This window comes from Canis lupus, chromosome 30, assembly GCF_011100685.1.
Source record: "Canis lupus familiaris isolate Mischka breed German Shepherd chromosome 30, alternate assembly UU_Cfam_GSD_1.0, whole genome shotgun sequence".
Taxonomy (NCBI): Eukaryota; Metazoa; Chordata; class Mammalia; order Carnivora; family Canidae; genus Canis; species Canis lupus.
Genome location: NC_049251.1, coordinates 37,463,611 through 37,480,175, shown reverse-complemented (window position 1 = coordinate 37,480,175; position 16,565 = coordinate 37,463,611). Strand labels below are relative to the sequence as shown.

Here is a 16,565-nt window from a genome sequence, read left to right as displayed (position 1 = left end):
GTGCTCACGGCTGTCTTCAGAGGGTGTTTGACCCAGGCTTGGCAGACCAACACTTGTCGTAGGGCAAGCCCTGGGCTGGGAGGAGGACCCTTGCTTGGCCTCCTGGAGCTACTGGAGACAACCGTTCACATAGAACTACCTTCTGCCTGGAAAGCACCAAAGAGGTAGTGAACTCATAGACTGTGGCACCTGGGGAGGGGCTCCTGACTCGGCAGGTGGGGTCAGGAAGGCTCCCCGGAGAGACCGATGAGCCCTCCCTGGGGGAGAACATTCCACATGAGACAACAGCTTGTGAAAGGGCCCAGAGGCACAGACCTTGACACCCCACTGCCACCTGCCAAAATTTCCACGTGGTTAGAGGGGAGAAGATGGGGAGATGGCGGGCCGGGGGATGGTGTTGGGCAAAGGCCAGTTGTAAGAGGCCAGGACCATGCGGCTAGAAGCTTGGATTTTCTGCTGAAGGCGATGGGGAGCCAGTGAAGGGAGTCATCTATCTGACCGACCTTTAGAAGATCACTCTGGGGGATGCCTGGGTGGCTCAGCGGTTGAGCATCTGCCTTTGGCTCAGGTCATGCTCCCAGAGTCCCAGGATCGAGTCCCACATCGGGCTCCCTGCAGGGAGCCTGCTTCTCCCTCTTCCTGTGTCCCTGCCTCTCTGTCTGCATCTCTCAGGAATAAATAAATAAATAAATAAATAAATAAATAAATAAATAAATAAAAGATCACTCTGGGACCAGCCAGCACCCCGTCCACATCTCCAGAACCGCAGCTCAAGCCCCTAGGCATCACAGGATTACATCCTGGAGTAGACGGTGGGGGTGGGGCAAAGCGTGCTCAGGGCCATGGGATTCAGAGCACAGGGTAGAGCTGCTACTCAACCAGACTTCTCTTGGGCAACAGATCTCCTCCCCACTTCACAGGTGGCTGTGTTAGAAGTGCAGCGGGGTGAGGGTGACTACACGTGAGAAAATCGGCCCATATGATTAATCACATCAATTACCAGAGAGGGAAAAGTTCGTTGACAATCTTAACAAAAACCAAAAATGCGTTTGATAGAACTGAACATCCATTCTGATGAAAACTCCTAGTGAAATAAAAATAAAAGAACATTTTCTCAACATCATAAAAAAAAAAAAATACCTGTCCGCGACCAACAGTCAACAACAACATTCTTGGCGAGGAGAGGTGCTCATATTTAAGGCAGAGTGGGATGGGATTGCCTGCTATTACCACAATTAGTCTGCATTGTTCTGGAAGTTCTAGCTAATGCAATAGTACATTAAAAATGCAAATAAAAAGAAGCATAACATTCAGGAAGAAGGAGAAATCGCTATCGTTATTTGTTCATGATATGATTGTTTATCCAGAACACTCCAGAGAATAAACTGAAAAACAAGAAAGAGACTATGGAGGAGGTCAGCAAGATGGCGGGAATCAAGAAATACACTAGCAAAATCCAGTTAGGAAATGTAAAAGAGAAAAGAAGAAAAAATCCCCAATGTGAATTTTTTTTTTTAATTCCAGTGTAGGTAACAGACAGTGGTATAGTTGTTTCAGGTGTACAATGTAGCAGTTCAACACTTTCATATATTACTCAGTGCTCACCCAGACAAGTGTACTCTTAATTCCCTTCGCCTATTCCCCTACACCCAACATGAATTCTCTTCAGTGATTCTGCACATCCTGAGCAAATGGAGTGAAGAAGCAGCCCAAGGGCACTCAAAGTTCAAGAATAAGGTCCAAGCCTTGGGTGGGGGTGGGGGGGGAATGGGACACAGGATGGAGCTGGAGAGAGCAGAGACAGGAGGAGGAGGAGGGTGTCTGGTAGAGCTCCCAGGATTGGCAACTGTTAGGCTTGGGCTGGAAGCTGCCCTGTTAGCAGAAGACCCAGGCCAGTGGGCCCGATTCCCGGTCGTCCCAGAAGACAGCAGCTCAGGACCGTGAGACCCAGATGCCTCCCAAGGATGCGGTGGGCCTGGACCCATTGAGAGGTGGGATTTGCCCACTGGGAGATCCAGGCTGCCTCGGACATGGGGTAGAGGACTGCAGATGCTGACGGAGAATCCATAGCCACTACAGGCCACAGACTCCCAGCAAGTGAGATTCTAGGTGAAAAAGTGTTTCTGAATATCTGATGGGCCGATTACAAATCGTTCTTCAGGCTTCATAAAAGCTGACTTCCCCAGAGAACCTGTCAAGGCAAAGAGACATACCCAGGCGGGCTCCTTCCCCAGCTCTCTGCCCCCAGACTCCTGGCAAGTGGGTCTTGTCTTGCTTGAGGTGGCGCGATTCCCCCGGAGGCACCCAGCTGAGCTGCAGGTGCACGGAGCCACTTTATCCCACCTCCGGGACCTATTCTCCGAAAGCCAAGCTTATAGATTTCTCTGCCGTTTTCCACGGTGCAAAGTGTGGCACGATGTCCATGTCTGACTCCTCTCAGATGCTCGGTAATCTCTGGGCTTTCCATCACTCTCCCTCAGAGAAATTCCGCAGCCAAAGCCATGACCGCTGGCCAGGATTTCAGGGGAGCAAACTCTCTCGTTTGCTTTCTCTTTCTCATTCACCCTCACTCACAGGCTCCATCTGCACTAAAAAGAAAGAAAGAAAGGAAAGAAAAAAAAGAAAAGAAAAGAAAAAAGAAAAAAGAAAAAACCTGCTGTCCCCGTCTCCCAGCACTACTGCCCCTGTCCAGGGACCAAAGATGGGACGAATCACCTCCCAGGTAAGAGGGTACCATTTACAGGGAGGTTGGGTGCAAAGCCGTGGGGCTTCTGTGGTGGAATTTCCAGCAGTAGGACCACGGATGGGGCATTTCAATCGCTGTGCTATGTAAAGATTGAATTATTCAGTGCCTGAAGGCAAGAAATTCGGGGTGGGGGGCAAGGTGGCACTTCAAACCCCTCAGGAAGCTGCAGTGGTCCATGGTGCAGACGATCGAAAGGGCAGGAGGGAGAAAACAGGAATGTATAAGCACTCGCTAGGTGCCTTGACTGCGATGTTCGGGAGATGCGCAGCCATAGGACGTGGGTGTCACTCACACCTGGGTCACTTGGACTCCACCGCCTGTGTCCTTGGGCCCTGGGCCCTGGCTGCTCCCTGCAAAGCCAAGCTTCAGATGGCAAGCCCCCAATTCCTCACCAGGTGCTAATCTCCTCGCGGCCCCTGCGCTGTGCCCTTTCCACCCCCCTCAGTCGCCTCGTCTGCCCTGGTGCCTAGAATGACCTTCCCTCTGCTGCTGGCTGATGATCTAGAGTCCACTCCCGAAGCCCAGCACCAGGAAGAAGGTCCTGGGGGGTGGGTGTGTTTGGCCTAATTCACCAAGGGCCCCCTGACTGACTCCTTGGTCTTGTCACCATGGAAACCTTGTGAGGTCACTGAGATCGTTAAAATGGGAGAAAAAGTATGTTTCGCGCTCTTGCCTAGAGATCACCCACCGGCTCCGGGGGCTTCTGTGTAGGAGTGAGGAGGACAGCAGGCCGCGGGAGAGGAGACCAGCCCCAGCCCCAGGGAGGGAGTAACCCCTCATCCCCAGGATGCGGCTGCTCAGATACCAGCGCTCTGCCTCCCTGAGATTTTCCAGGTGTCCTTGCCCTGAAAGAAAGAATCCTGCAGCTTTGTGCACACGTCAAAGCAGGCTTCGTGCTACATCCAGAGAAGCAGGAGAGGCCTCTTCCCAGGCAGCGCTACGAGTAAATGCCTATCAGACTCAGGGTGGGTGCTGGGAGCTGCTGCGGGAGAGGTGGGGGCGGCCGGAACCACTGGTCTAGACCTTTCTCCCGCTCCATCAAAGGTGAGAGTGGGGTTTGCTGGCTGGGGCTGGCACAGGAGTGGCCGGGGTCAGGGGCCCTTCCCCCCCTGTGGGTCGGACCCGGTGCCGTGGACCCTTCCCCCTTTTCCTGCGGGCTGCTGGCGGCCCCTGGATGCTCACAGGCACCCTGGAGGGTCTAGTCCACCTGCCGCTCCCCTTTGAGTTCTGCAGCGTGGCTGGCAGCTCAGCTCCTCAGATTCTCCTCCTTTGTCCTACAGGGAACTCGTCTCCCGTCCACCTTCACCCCAGGATCCAAAACATCTCTCCACTGCCCTGCTGGAGTCCAAATTTCTCTTGCCCCTTTCCAGACCCTCCCCAGCACCAACCACCATGAAACTTCTCCTCGACCACCTTGCTGGCCAGTGGATCTCCTCGCTTTTCTTGGCACTAGTCTCACGCTGCTTCTTTTGTTCACACTGTTCCCCAGGCCTGAGACAACCTCTTCCCCGGTGGTATATCTGTGTAATCCTGTAGCATACTCTTACTGTCACTTGCACCACCTCCATCTGCACTTTTCCACAGCAGCCCCGCACCACCACAGGGACACCTCCAATTCTCCGCTACTGCTGCCCTCACGGCCTCACGGCCTCCATCACCATTGGGTTCACCTCCCTGCCACCGCGGTCCCCACTGCCGCCACTGTGATGGCCTTCCTGTGGGCGGTGCTGCCCCCACCGGCTCCATGACAACGCTGCACTCCCCATCACCTCCACCCTTACCTGCCACTCACCGCATGGCCACCCATCATTACACTGCACTGGTGACCATCACCATCACTGGAAGGGACATAGTATCTTCCTTCATAAAATCAATGGTTCAATCAATCAATCAATTTCAAATCCCTCCACGGAGGCCATCAAAGGATCTATAGGAGGGGCAGGTGGGTCACATGGCCCCCATTCTTGTTCCTGAGTCTCTTCATCCTTCAAGGAGTCACTCACTGGTTGCCGTGTGTCACCAGAGCGGCCATGGGGGTCCTCCTGTGGCACCTCGGAGCGTAACTGAGACAAAGCTAGAACTAATAGTAAGGGGGCAATAACACAATCTGCTGCCGGGAATACAAATCAGCATGAACTTTCTGAAGAGAAGTGCAATTAAAAAAGAAAAAAAGAGTAGTTCAATGATATGACAATAGCCTTTGGAAAGTGCCTTCTCAGAAATTTTACTTTTAAGAACCTAAGGAAATAATTAATGTGCAAGGATGATATGTGCTGTTATAATAGCAAAAACTAGAAACAGCCTAAGTGCATAGCAGAAGAGAGAGAGAGAGAGAGAGAGAGAGATTAAAAAAAAAAATCACATGGACTGGGATCCCTGGGTGGCTCAGCAGTTTAGCGCCTGCCTTTGGCCCAGGGCATGATCCTGGAGTCCCAGGATCGGGTCCTGCGTCGGGCTCCCGGCATGAAGCCTGCTTCTCCCTCTGCCTGTGTCTCTCTCTCTCTCTCTCTGTCTACCATGAATAAATAAATAAAAATTTTTAAAAATCACATGGACGAATATGCAGCCATTAAAACAGCACATATAGATTTCTCGATGGGGGGATCCCTGGGTGGCGCAGCGGTTTGGCGCCTGCCTTTGGCCCAGGGCGCGATCCTGGAGATCCGGGATCGAATCCCATGTCAGGCTCCCGGTGCATGGAGCCTGCTTCTCCCTCTGCCTGTGTCTCTGCCTCTCTCTCTCTCACTGTGTGCCTATCATGAATAAAAAAAAAAAAAAAAAAAGATTTCTCGATGGGCATACAAATATGCGGACGCTACATTGTTAATGAACAAAAGCAGGTTTGATATCAGCATTTGTAGAATAACCCTCTCTTTCTAAAAAATATGTGTTCATAAAACAAGGTAAAGATAGTTTATCTTCACAGTTGGCACCAGAAATTGTTCTCAGATGGGAAACTGTCTTTGTTTAGAAAAAAAAAAAAACCCTCGGTCAACTGTTTAGTGAGATGATGGTTGCAAACCATTCAGCATGAGATAAGAAGTCATTTGGCTCCTGAGCAGGATGCAGAGAGAGGCACCAGGATCAGAGAAATAGGAGGAAGGGAGGCAGGGAGGTTGGCCTGGAGGAGAGGCCGAGACGGGACACGGAGGCTGGGAACACTGTGGGGCAGTGTGGGGGGTGGAGGGGATCCTACGGGAGCTGTGGTCCCCGGCCCTTGCTTGCACAGCTACAGCATGGGCCATCTCCCCTCCTCTTCCACAGCCAACGTGGAGACAAGTCTTCCAAGCGATGAGAGTTCCTGAATGAACAGCTTTCCATTCATTCAACCACTTTGGGTTGTTTCTGGCAGGACGTATACATATTTTTTAGTTCTGTTTATTTGTATGTTCCTGATTTTCTAAAATAAACATTAAAGAGAAAAGTTAAGTTTCGAGAACCGCACATGGGGAATACACCAGAGAGTCAGGGACTAAATTATCTGAGTTAAAAAGTATGACCCCCCCATCCCGCCACAGACGCCAAAGGGCCCGCATGTGGCAGGCATGGTCTGGACGCACCCCCTGCCCCCAGGATCACCCATCCACATGCTCAGCACCTTGGAACGTGGTCTTGAGAGTAACGCTCTGGGGAGACACTGGGAATTCCTGCTCCAGTCTGGAGTCTGCTCAGAGGACTCGAGTCTTCCTGCGTAGTGAACGACTGCAATGATCTCCTTTTACAGGGGGGTGTCCTGCACCTCACAAGGACTTAGGCATTCACCAGATAGTATCTTAAGATAACACCACAACAATTTTAATAATCATGCAAAAGATGTACACTCGCGCCCGCAGGGTGGTTGTGTTTCGGCGCACCCGCCCCCCCGCACCATCTTCGCCACCATCACCACCATAACCTCCAGCCTCCTTTTGATCCAAGCAGTGTGCCCCGTCCAATTCCACCTGCATTTGGGGTTAGCTTGAGGTGGGCCCGAAGGGACACAAAGAAGAGGGACCGGAGGAAGGGCTGTCTGGTCCCCATCTCCCGACGTATCCCTAATCCGCACAAAATCCTGCGCAGTTCATTCACTTGGTATTCAATGGAATAATATAGCTGGTAATGAATTTGTTTTGCATTCAGTTGGATAAAAGTGTTAGTTATGAATTTATAATTTGCAGAGGGATAAGGCTTTTTTTTCTTCAAGGCGTCAGAGAAGCTGTTGCTTACAAACTTGTAATTCGCCACTGCAAATCCATCTGTAAATGACACTATTGCAAGCTGAAAATCTCTCAGGCACGAGGGATACAGCCTCAGAATTAAGTTGTGTGCCTGACAAGAACCTGCTGTTCCGTCCTGCCCCCTGCTCCGCGGGCCCTCCCCTCCCCCCAGCCCCCCCTTCCAGCTCAGCTGTACCCATTTGCCTCCATGCACTTGGGCCCCCTCCCCTCCATTCTTACCCCCTATCGGTCCAGGGCCAGCCCCTGCAGGGGCAGGGGCTACACAGACCAGCTCAGCCAGCACGGGTATGATCTGGGTCTGGGGCTGAACACCGAAGCCCACTCTCCACTCCTCTGTCTGGGCCTCTGTTTCCCCATCCCTGGAGATCCCAGTCCCCTTAGAGGTGCCGCCCACAGATTTGTCAGCCAGTGAGAGTGCCCAGGGAGGCGCCCCCCTAGCCAGGACTGAGCCCAGAGTACGGGACAAGGGTGGAAGTCCTGGCCCAAGGGCCAAAGGGGCAGTGATCCCCAAGAGACCTCATGGAGCCCAGCCTCTTGGCCTCAACCATCTCTAGGCTCTTGTGTTTTATAGTCTGGGTCTTTTTTTTTTTTTTTAAAGATTTTATTTATTTATTCATTCATGAGGGACACAAAGAGAGAGGGAGAGAGAGGCAGAGATGGAGAAGAGGGAGAGACAGGCAGAGGGAGAAGCAGGCTCCACGCAAGGAGCCCGACGTGGGACTCGATCCCGGGCCTCCAGGATCCCGCCCTGGGCCACAGGCGCTAAACCACTGAGCCCCCGGGGCTGCCCCTATAGCCTGGGTCTTATTTCCTTCTGCGCTTCTGTCGATTATTACTCGCCAAGTAATTATTATTGCTTTTCTCTTTGTAGTCAAAGTTTCCGTGAAGAGTTAGCTTAGGATGGAAAGGGAAAGAAGGCTCAGCGCCAGCTGCGCTGCAGAGTGATGGTGCTGCGGGGAGGGCGGCGCGGGCCACTCTCCGAAGGCCCGTCCCGGGGACTCCGCGTCCTCGCCTGGCCAGATGCCAGGCCCGGGGCACAGGGACGCTCGGGACGGCGCAGCCTCTGCCCTGGATCCTCTGGGCTCGGCCACCGAACAGGCAGCTCGGAGGAGGCGCGCCCCCTGGTTTGGTAAAGGAGTCTGCGTGTTGTGGGGCCGGCGGCACAGGCGCCAAGACGTCCAAAAGGGGCTAAGAGGCGGCCTGCCGTAGGCCACAGGATCCGAAACCTAGCAAGGACTGGGTGTCGGGGGGTGGGGTGCATAGGCCTTTCCCCGAGAAGTGACCTTTCAGCCAGGACCTCAAGGATGAACGGACATTAGCTGCATGAAGGTGGGGGAGAGTGCCCCGGGCAGAGGGGACAGCAGGTGCCCGGCCTAGAGGACTGTGTGCATCCCAGGCGCTGAAAGGTCAGCAGGGCTGATGGGTGGGAGTCCGGGGAGGTGAGGACAGAGGGCGGGGAGGTGGGGGGGAGCTGCAGGGGCCACACCAGCCAGGGGCTCCTGTGCATTGGGGATTTTAGGAAAATGTGAGACACGTAATGTTTCTAAGCAGGGGAATGATACGTCTGACTCAGAGTTTTCTGAGATCCCTGTGGCTGCCACGGGGCTACAGCCTTGAAAGGCCCAGCGAGCACGTGGTAGGGGGTGGATTTCACTGCCTGGGGGAGAGATGACGGTGTCTCAGACACGGCGGTGGCAGCAGAGAAGGGAGACTGGGAGACACGCGGGAGGCAGAACGAGCAGAGGTGGATTTGATGTTGGGGTGGGGGGGTGAGGAGAGGAAGGTATAAAAGAAGCTTCCCAGAGTCTCTGTAAGCTGCTGAGATAGAGGAGCTGAGGGCTTGCTTCAGAGATATCCCGAGTTCAGTTTTGAATCCCAGCTCCCCAGGAGGCAGAGGATCCCATGAGTCTGGAACCTGGAGAGAGTCTGGGCTGGAGATGCCATGTGGGGATGAGGGGCCACGAGCTGGGCGGGGGTGGGGGCAGGACAGAGGGGGACGAGACAGGGGTGAGGATGAACGGGACGTAGAGCTGAGCCTGGAGCACTGCTGCGTTCTGACGGGGGCAGGGTGGAAAGACATAGGGAGCTTGGGGCCCGTGGTGGATACACCCCCCACGCCCCCCACAGAAATCCGGGAAGGCTTGGTGCCCCCCGAAGCTGAGGAGAAAGAGGCGGCCGACAAAAGAGGTGGTTAACTACCAAATGTAGTGGGAAGACAGGTCAGGTCAGGACTTGAGGGTGGGGCTTCTTAGAGGTCACAGGTGACCTCAGCATTTAACATTTGGCTAGAGGAGTGGTACAGGCGGGTGCCAGATTGCCAAGGAAGAGGAGTGAGTGGGAGCTGGGGAAGAAGAGGCCGGGCATGGGGACAACTCTTGGGGTAAGTCTGGCTGTGGAGAGAGGAAAGATGAGCCAGTTCTTGGAGAGGGAAGTGAGATCTTACTTTTCAGATGGAAGAGTTAGAAAGCAGGTGTAAATGCTGATGGAAAGGGCCCAGGAGAAAGAGGCGGGGGTGTGTGTGCAGGGGGTAGGATTTTTTTTTTTTTTGTATGGGGGTATGATTTAACTGACAGGAGGGCAGAGAGTGAGGGGTCATGGACAGCATACGATTCTCCGGAAGGCAGGAGGGGTTGATAACAACACACTTTGCCCATACTGTGGGCAGACTGATGCTGTTGGCAGGGTCTGAGCATCAGAGGTTCATGGGTGGGAAGGCTCAGGATGTGGTTGGGAAAACCCCTGAGCTATGTGCCCTGCTCTTTCCGTCCAGCTTTTTCCACCTTAAGGATATTTTGTTTAATGAAGATGTGAGACAACAGGTATTTTAGAGATTCAATATTCAAAAAAAATATAGCTGGAGAATTGACTACAGCAGACTCTGCTGGACGTGGAGGACCTGGAGGTGTCTGCTCTCCGGCAGCTCATTGTGAGGGTCAGACTCACAATGACAATGCAACATGGCAAGCGCTTGCGGAGGACCAGGCATCTGTGGTGGCGCAGAGGAGAGACGTCACACGCTGGGGGAATGTTTCAGGTAGTTCTGGCGGTTGGTGTCAAGGAAAAGGGTGAAGCAGGGGAGCATTCCAGGCAAAGAGGAGAGCAAGTATAAAGGGAGCGGTGCATGAGGAGCTCCCGGCAGAAGCCAAGGGAGCAAGAGGCTACAGAGAGGAGGCTGCAGAGACTAACAAGGGCAAACTCCTGAAAAGAGGTGAACACCAAACTAAGGAGGCTGGATTTGCCTTGTAGGGATGGGAAGCCATGGAGTGTCGTAAACAGGGAGATCAGAAAACTGATACCAGTCACAGTGGACTCCACAGAATAAGTCTGAAGGTTGGCAGACCCATTAGTTGGCCATCAGCTAATGGGGGCCAGGGGGTTCAAGACAGGGCCTGGCCATCAGCAGAGAGAACATACCTGTCTACGCAGTGTTAAGAGGGTAGAATGAACAGGACTTAGCTCCCCAAGGGATGCGGGAAAGTGAGAGTCTAGGATGATCACAGGTTTCCAGCTTGCATGGTGGGCTGCAGGGTGGCGCCAGCCTCTGAGATGGGGGGTGATAAAAGGGGCTACATTTGGTGGGGGATAGGGGGAAGACAATGGGTTCTGATGTGGGTACACTGAGTTCAAGGTGCCTGCATGATATCGTCGTGGAAATGTCCAGCAGGCAGGTAGCAATACGATCTGAAGTTTTGGAACAGTTTCTTCTGGAAATAGCAAACTGGAGGTCGGAAACCTTTAGGGAATGTGGAAGACTTCCCTTGGGGAAGGCGTATGGAGTGAGAAGAAAGTCCAAGTGAGAACCCCCAAGGATCACCAACATTCCAGGGACCAGAAGAAGTAGGATCCTCTTTTAAAAAAGAGATTTTACTTATTCACTCATGAGACACACACACACACAGAGAGGCAGAGACACAGGCAGAGGGAGAAGCAGGCTCCATGCAGGGAGCCCAACGTGGGACTCGATCCCGGGACCCCAGGATCACGCCCTGGGCTGAAGGCGGGCGCTCAACCGCTGAGCCACCCAGGCGCCCCAGAAGAAGAATGCTAAAGGCCAACTGAGAAGCAGTGCTCAGAGGGCTGGGAAGAGAATCAGTTGAAAATGAGCTATAATGTCATAGAACAGAGAGTGGACCAGCTTCTCAGGGTCGGGGCCACAAAGTGGTCACCTTAGACAGGGGAGAAAAAGTGTCTGCTGGTCTTAGCAAGAACAAGATCTTGCTCAGTGATGGTGATTCCAACAATGCAATGGCAGCTGAAACCAGGTGATAAAGCTTGAGAACTAATCAGAAGTGAGGAAGAAGAGGCAGCCAGTGTAGAAAAATCTTTTGAAAACCTTGTCTTGGGGGATCCCTGGGTGGCTCAGCAGTTTAGAGCCTGCCTTTGGCCCAGGGCACGATCCTGGAGTCCTGGGATTGAGTCCCGCATCAGGCTCCCAGCATGGAGCCTGCTTCTCTCTCTGCCTGTGTCTCTGCCCCACCCCCTTCTGTGTGTGTGTCTATCATAAATAAATAAATAAATAAATAAATAAATAAATAAATAAATAAATAAATAAATAAATCTTTAAAAGAAAACCTTGTCTTAGCTGGGGAGATCACAGGGAGCAAGAAGGTGACAGGAATGCTCCCAGACATGGCTTCCCCGATATGAGCCCTACCACCGTCCAGCTACAGAAAAACACATGTCCTCCCACCTCATTCCGAAATGGCCTTTCCTGGGAGATTCAGATACAGACGCTCCTTTACTTGGGGATTTTCTCATGGAAAGTTCGCCTGTAACATTATCCACTGATCCTACCTTTGTGCTCAGAAATTTCCCTAGGCCGCAAACATCGATAACAATCATATTTATGGAACACCTACTGAGCCCTGTGCTGAACATGCTACGTGGATTTAGCCTTCAAGATATCCATCAAGAAAGTGTTGACAAAGAGGAAACTGAAAAAAAAAAAAAAAAAAAAAAAAGAGGAAACTGAGGCTTGGGAAGATTTAGCGAGTCACGTGGTTAGTGGAAAGCCAGGCCCCACTCCTTCTGAGCATTCAGCTTGCAGATTGAATCGTGGTTCCCTTGTGACCTGCGTCCCAACCTCAGTCCTATGCTATCAGTGGCAAGGGATTGAGAGCTAAGAAAAACAGCTACCATTTTTCTAGCTCTTGTCTCCTGTGCCCCCACCTAGGGCACAGTGCTTGGTGCTTCGTCACTTATTTCATTCCATCCTCAGGGCAACCCTATGCAGTCTCTATTCCTTTGACCATTTTGCAGATAAGGAACCTGAGGTTCAGAGACGGTAAGGAACTTGACCAAGATCACACAGCTAATAAATGGCAGAGTTGGAACTGGAATCCAAGTCTGCCTGATATAATAACCCACCAAATACCCACTCTCACTTCTACGGCCACAGGGCAGCAGCCCCCAACCCTTGGGTTTCAGGATCTTTGACATCCCACCCTCTCCAGAATCTGATCATTTAGCCAGTCACCTGTTTGCTAATATTCCCTGAATGTGTCAGGTTCTTATTGGTTGTATGAGACAGAAACCCAACCAAACAAGTTGGAGCAATAAAAGGAATTTATTGGCTCTTCGAGATGGGCAGGATGCTGTTGCAGCTCCCAGGGCTGAAAGAAAGACTGCCAGGCCGTAAAAGCCAAGATTGGGACTCAGTGCCCCTAGCATGCTCTCTAAACTCCTCCCCACTCTGTTACCCTAGACTCCTGGCTGTCAGCAGCCTTTGCGGCCCAGTAAGAAGGCTTCCCTCCCCTAGCACCCACATATCAATCCTGGGGAAAGAGTCTGATTAGCTCTGCTTGGGTAGTGTTGCCTACCTCTTGGGCCGATCCCTGACCCCTGACGCTAGAGGGTGAGGTTCTATAATATGCGCAGTCTGGGTCACATGCCCACCTGCTGACCATGGGGTAGGATAAGTGGGAGCAGTGGGCAGCCCACTAGGTCTCGGTGACAACGGGGAGGTTCCCAAAGGAAAGGGATGCCAGAAGTAGGGTGATGGGAAACAGGCTAAAGAGGTAAAAGTCACTAACTGTTACAGTCCACGACACTGGTCCATGCGAGAGACGGGGGCAGACACGAAACAGACACCATCTTGGGGAGTCAGAGCCTCACAGAGAAATAAGGCTTTCAGACACAAAGCCGTTAATAAGAGCTGAGAGCAGCTACCATCCACGGAGCACCTACCAGGTGCCAGGCATCGGGCCAAGTACTTCTACACGCGTTATTTTATTCCAAGCTCACAATGACCCTGGAAAGTAGGGACTGTTATCATCCCTATTTTTCCTAGTCAAAGAGACATTAGAAAAACAGCTCCCCCTCCCCTTTTGGCAAGGCAGCCAATAGAGGGAAAAATAAAATGTTCATGGGCTCCTTATCCTCGCTCAGAGAGGTTAAGTGACTTGCCCAAGGTCGCACAGCTAGCACATTAAATGAACATCCTCGGAAACATTCGGTTAAGGGCCAAAAAAAATGCTTCTGTTTCTCTCTGCCAACTAAGGACTAGGCAAGGCTGTCCTGAGGTGGCAGGGGGAGGGAGTATGGATCTAAGCAGAATTCTGAAGGATGGGACATCTGGGCAGGTGCCCAGGGAGGTTGAAAGGAAGAGAGAATGGGCCAAACTCCAAACGCTGAGGAAGGCAGGCCTGAGCATCACCCAGAGCCTAGTTATTGTCTCTCGCCTGTGGTCGCCCTTTGGAGATTTATAATCAGACATCTTCTGACGATCCTCTCCTCTGCTCTGCTCTGACCAGCCTACCCCTTCTTCACAGGACATATACACCAGTCCCTCTGCTTCTCCGTCTGGCTGCCCTCCTGGGGATCCCCCCACCGCATGGGGGTCCTCGACATTCGATCCACCCAGGCAGCAGAAGAAATGTCATCTCCCTTTTCCCAAATAACACACTTCCACTAATGAGACCCAGAATCAAGTAGGTATTAAGCACTTCCATCTCATCCTCTGAAACCAAGCTCACTGTCTCCTAATAACTCCCAGTTCGAATACGACTCCCCCCATCCCGGACGTGCACAGATGGTCCTGTGGACCTAAGCTAGAAACTCCTCTATTTTCTCAGGCTCAGCCCATTTTTGATGTTGGCTATCCTTAGCATCATAGCTTCTATGAAAATGGTTGGTGGGACTATAGGATTCCACTTCTGTGAAGTGCCAAGAGTAGTTACATTCACGGACACAGAAAATAGAAGAAGGGTGGTTGCCAGAGTCTGGGGGATGAAGAATGGGCAGCCAAGTGTCACTTAGACTCACTTCTGTTCCTCACGAACCATTCAGCACCCAATGCCCAATGATAGGGCTCCTGCCACCTTCCTTTTCTTTCTTACCCCCCCAAAAACCTGCCCCTGCCACACCACCGGTGGCCTCCTGAGTCCCAAGGCCAGTGGGCACTTTCCATTCCTTCTCCCAGCAGCTCTCTGCAGCTTTTGACACGGCTGAGCATGCATTCCTCCGAACCCCGTCCTCCCTGGCCTGCAAGATGCCCTATCCTCTCTATTCTCCTAACTCCCTGACTGTTCCTGCTCCATCTCACTCGGGGGCTCTTTTCCAAAGTTCCAGCCTACACTTACTGCTTTTGGTACTAGTCTACACAATCGTCCTGCTTAACCTCGTCGCCTCCAATGATGATTCAATTGAAAACAAACCAACCTCTCCAGGCCGGGCATAACAGGTCCATACAGTCGACTGTCCTCGGGGTATCGCCACGTGTCCCAAATTGGACTGCTCATTTTCACCCCAGACCCGTTCTTCCCCACTGCTCTCTCGTGAAAGTGGCGGCACAGCCGTCCACCCAGTCTCCCAAGCTGTAAGCCGTCAGCTGTAAGAGGCATCCTGGACTCTCCCTCCCTCTCAAAGTTCAGCCAGTCCCTAAGTCCCGTCCAATTCTCCTAAATGCTTTCTCAAAGCATCCCATCCTCTCCATCTCTGCTCCCACCCCCACCCCCCGCCCAGCTGAATTCTTGCAACGGCCTCCTAACTGGTCTCCTCCTTGTGGCCTGGCCCTCAGCGTTCCCGTCCACAACACCACGGGAGGGATCTCCTGAGAAGGTGAGCAGGAACAGACTCGTCCCGGACATCATCACTCCCCTCTGCCCCTGGGAGGAAATCCTAGCGCCTGACTGTGGCCTCCAAGTCTCTCCAGGATCTGGTCTTCCTCCAATCCACTCCCCCCACCCCACCCCCTCCAGCTGTCAAATAGGCATCTCCAAAGGACACAGTTGGCTCAAACTCCCCTCCCCTCCCCTGTGCCTCCGAGCCTCCCCCCTAACTCTCCTCCCTGCCAGGAGCGCTCATCCCCACCTCCCCCACACTGACAGTCACCTGGGTAACTCCTACTTCTCCTTCCAGATGCAGCTCAAGGGTTGCCTCCAGGGAGAGCCTGCCAGCCCCTGACCCGGGTTGCTCCCCGCCCTCCCCAATCCCTTACCATTTATTCCAGAACTTGCCTTTGTCCTGCACTGACCCCCCCTCTACTCCCCCAGGGGCTGTAAGCCGTAAGCAATGCTGCTCTCCTTCCCGAAGCCCCCGAGTCCAGCGTGGGGCCTACCGGGAAGGCGCCGAATACGTGGAACAAATGTCGAGCCAATGCACAGAGCAACCGAAGAAATGAGCTGTGTCCCGGGCATACCTGTCGCCAGGGCCTCCAAGTCCCCGCGGGGCCTTGCGCAGAGCTCGGCGCGCAGTAGGCGCTCCGTAGAGCTGTCTGTGTTCTGAGGTTTCTGAGATTCCTGAAATTCTCTGCTTCCAGGCGAGGCCTGGGGTGGGTCGGGGTGTGGGAAGGGGCAGAGGGAAAGGGCTGGGCGCGGAAGGCTCAGGCCCAAGAGGCGCTCGGGCGCCCCGCGGAGGGGGCGGGGTCACGGGGCGGGGGGCGGGTCCCGCGGGGTCGCTCCGGGCGAGGGCGCCTAGGCCCGGGGCGCGGGGCCCCAGCGTCACTCGGAGCCGAGCCCCCGGCGGGCGCGCTCGGCGCTGGGCGGCGTGTGTGTCGCTTTAAAAGCTCCCTCCCGGCGCGCGGGGCCGCCCTTCTCCGCCAGCGCCGGGCCGGGCCGGGCGAGCGGGCGCCGCTGCGGGAGGCGGCGGGGGGCGGCCGGGCCGGCGGGGGCGGCGGGGCCGAGGGGCCGAGGGCGGGAGGGGCGGCGGGGCGGAGGGGCCGCGGGGCGGAGGGGCCGAGGGGCCGAGGGGCCGAGGGGCCGAGGGCGAGGGGCCGAGGGGCCGAGGCGCGGGCCAGGCCGGCGGGGCCCCGCGGGGCCGGGCAGCGCAGGGCCGGGCGAGGCGGCGGAGGGAGGCCCCCGGCCCCGCGCCGCTCTGCCCCCCGCTCCCCGCAGCCTCACCCGCGCCCGGGGGCTGGCGACGCGGCGAGCCGGGAGGAGCGCAGCGCGGCGGAGGCTGCGAGCCCCGGGCGCCCGGGCCCGGCCCGCCGCGCGCCCCCCCTGCGCTCGCCTCCCCTCCCCCTCCGCGCCCCCTGCGCCCCCTGCGCTCGCCTCCCCTCCCCCTCCCCCCCTGCGCTCCCCTCCCCTCCCCCTCCGCGCCCCCTGCGCCCCCCTGCGCTCCCCTCCCCCTCCGCGCCCCCCTGCGCTCCCCTCCCCTCCCCCTCC

At 54.5% G+C, this 16,565-nt stretch overlaps 1 long non-coding RNA gene across 2 annotated transcripts; it reads right to left on the bottom strand.

Moving 5' to 3' along the window:
* Positions 1–1,499: 1,499 nt before the first annotated feature.
* On the bottom strand, positions 1,500–15,826 carry LOC111093330. 2 transcript variants are annotated; one of them, XR_005381863.1, is made up of 2 exons: positions 15,602–15,826; positions 1,500–2,588 (listed from the first exon to the last, which is right to left on the bottom strand). It is a non-coding gene; the product is annotated as an uncharacterized LOC111093330 (long non-coding RNA). The 2 variants fall into 2 exon arrangements; XR_005381862.1 differs by having other exon boundaries at positions 1,500–2,583.
* Positions 15,827–16,565: the final 739 nt, after the last annotated feature.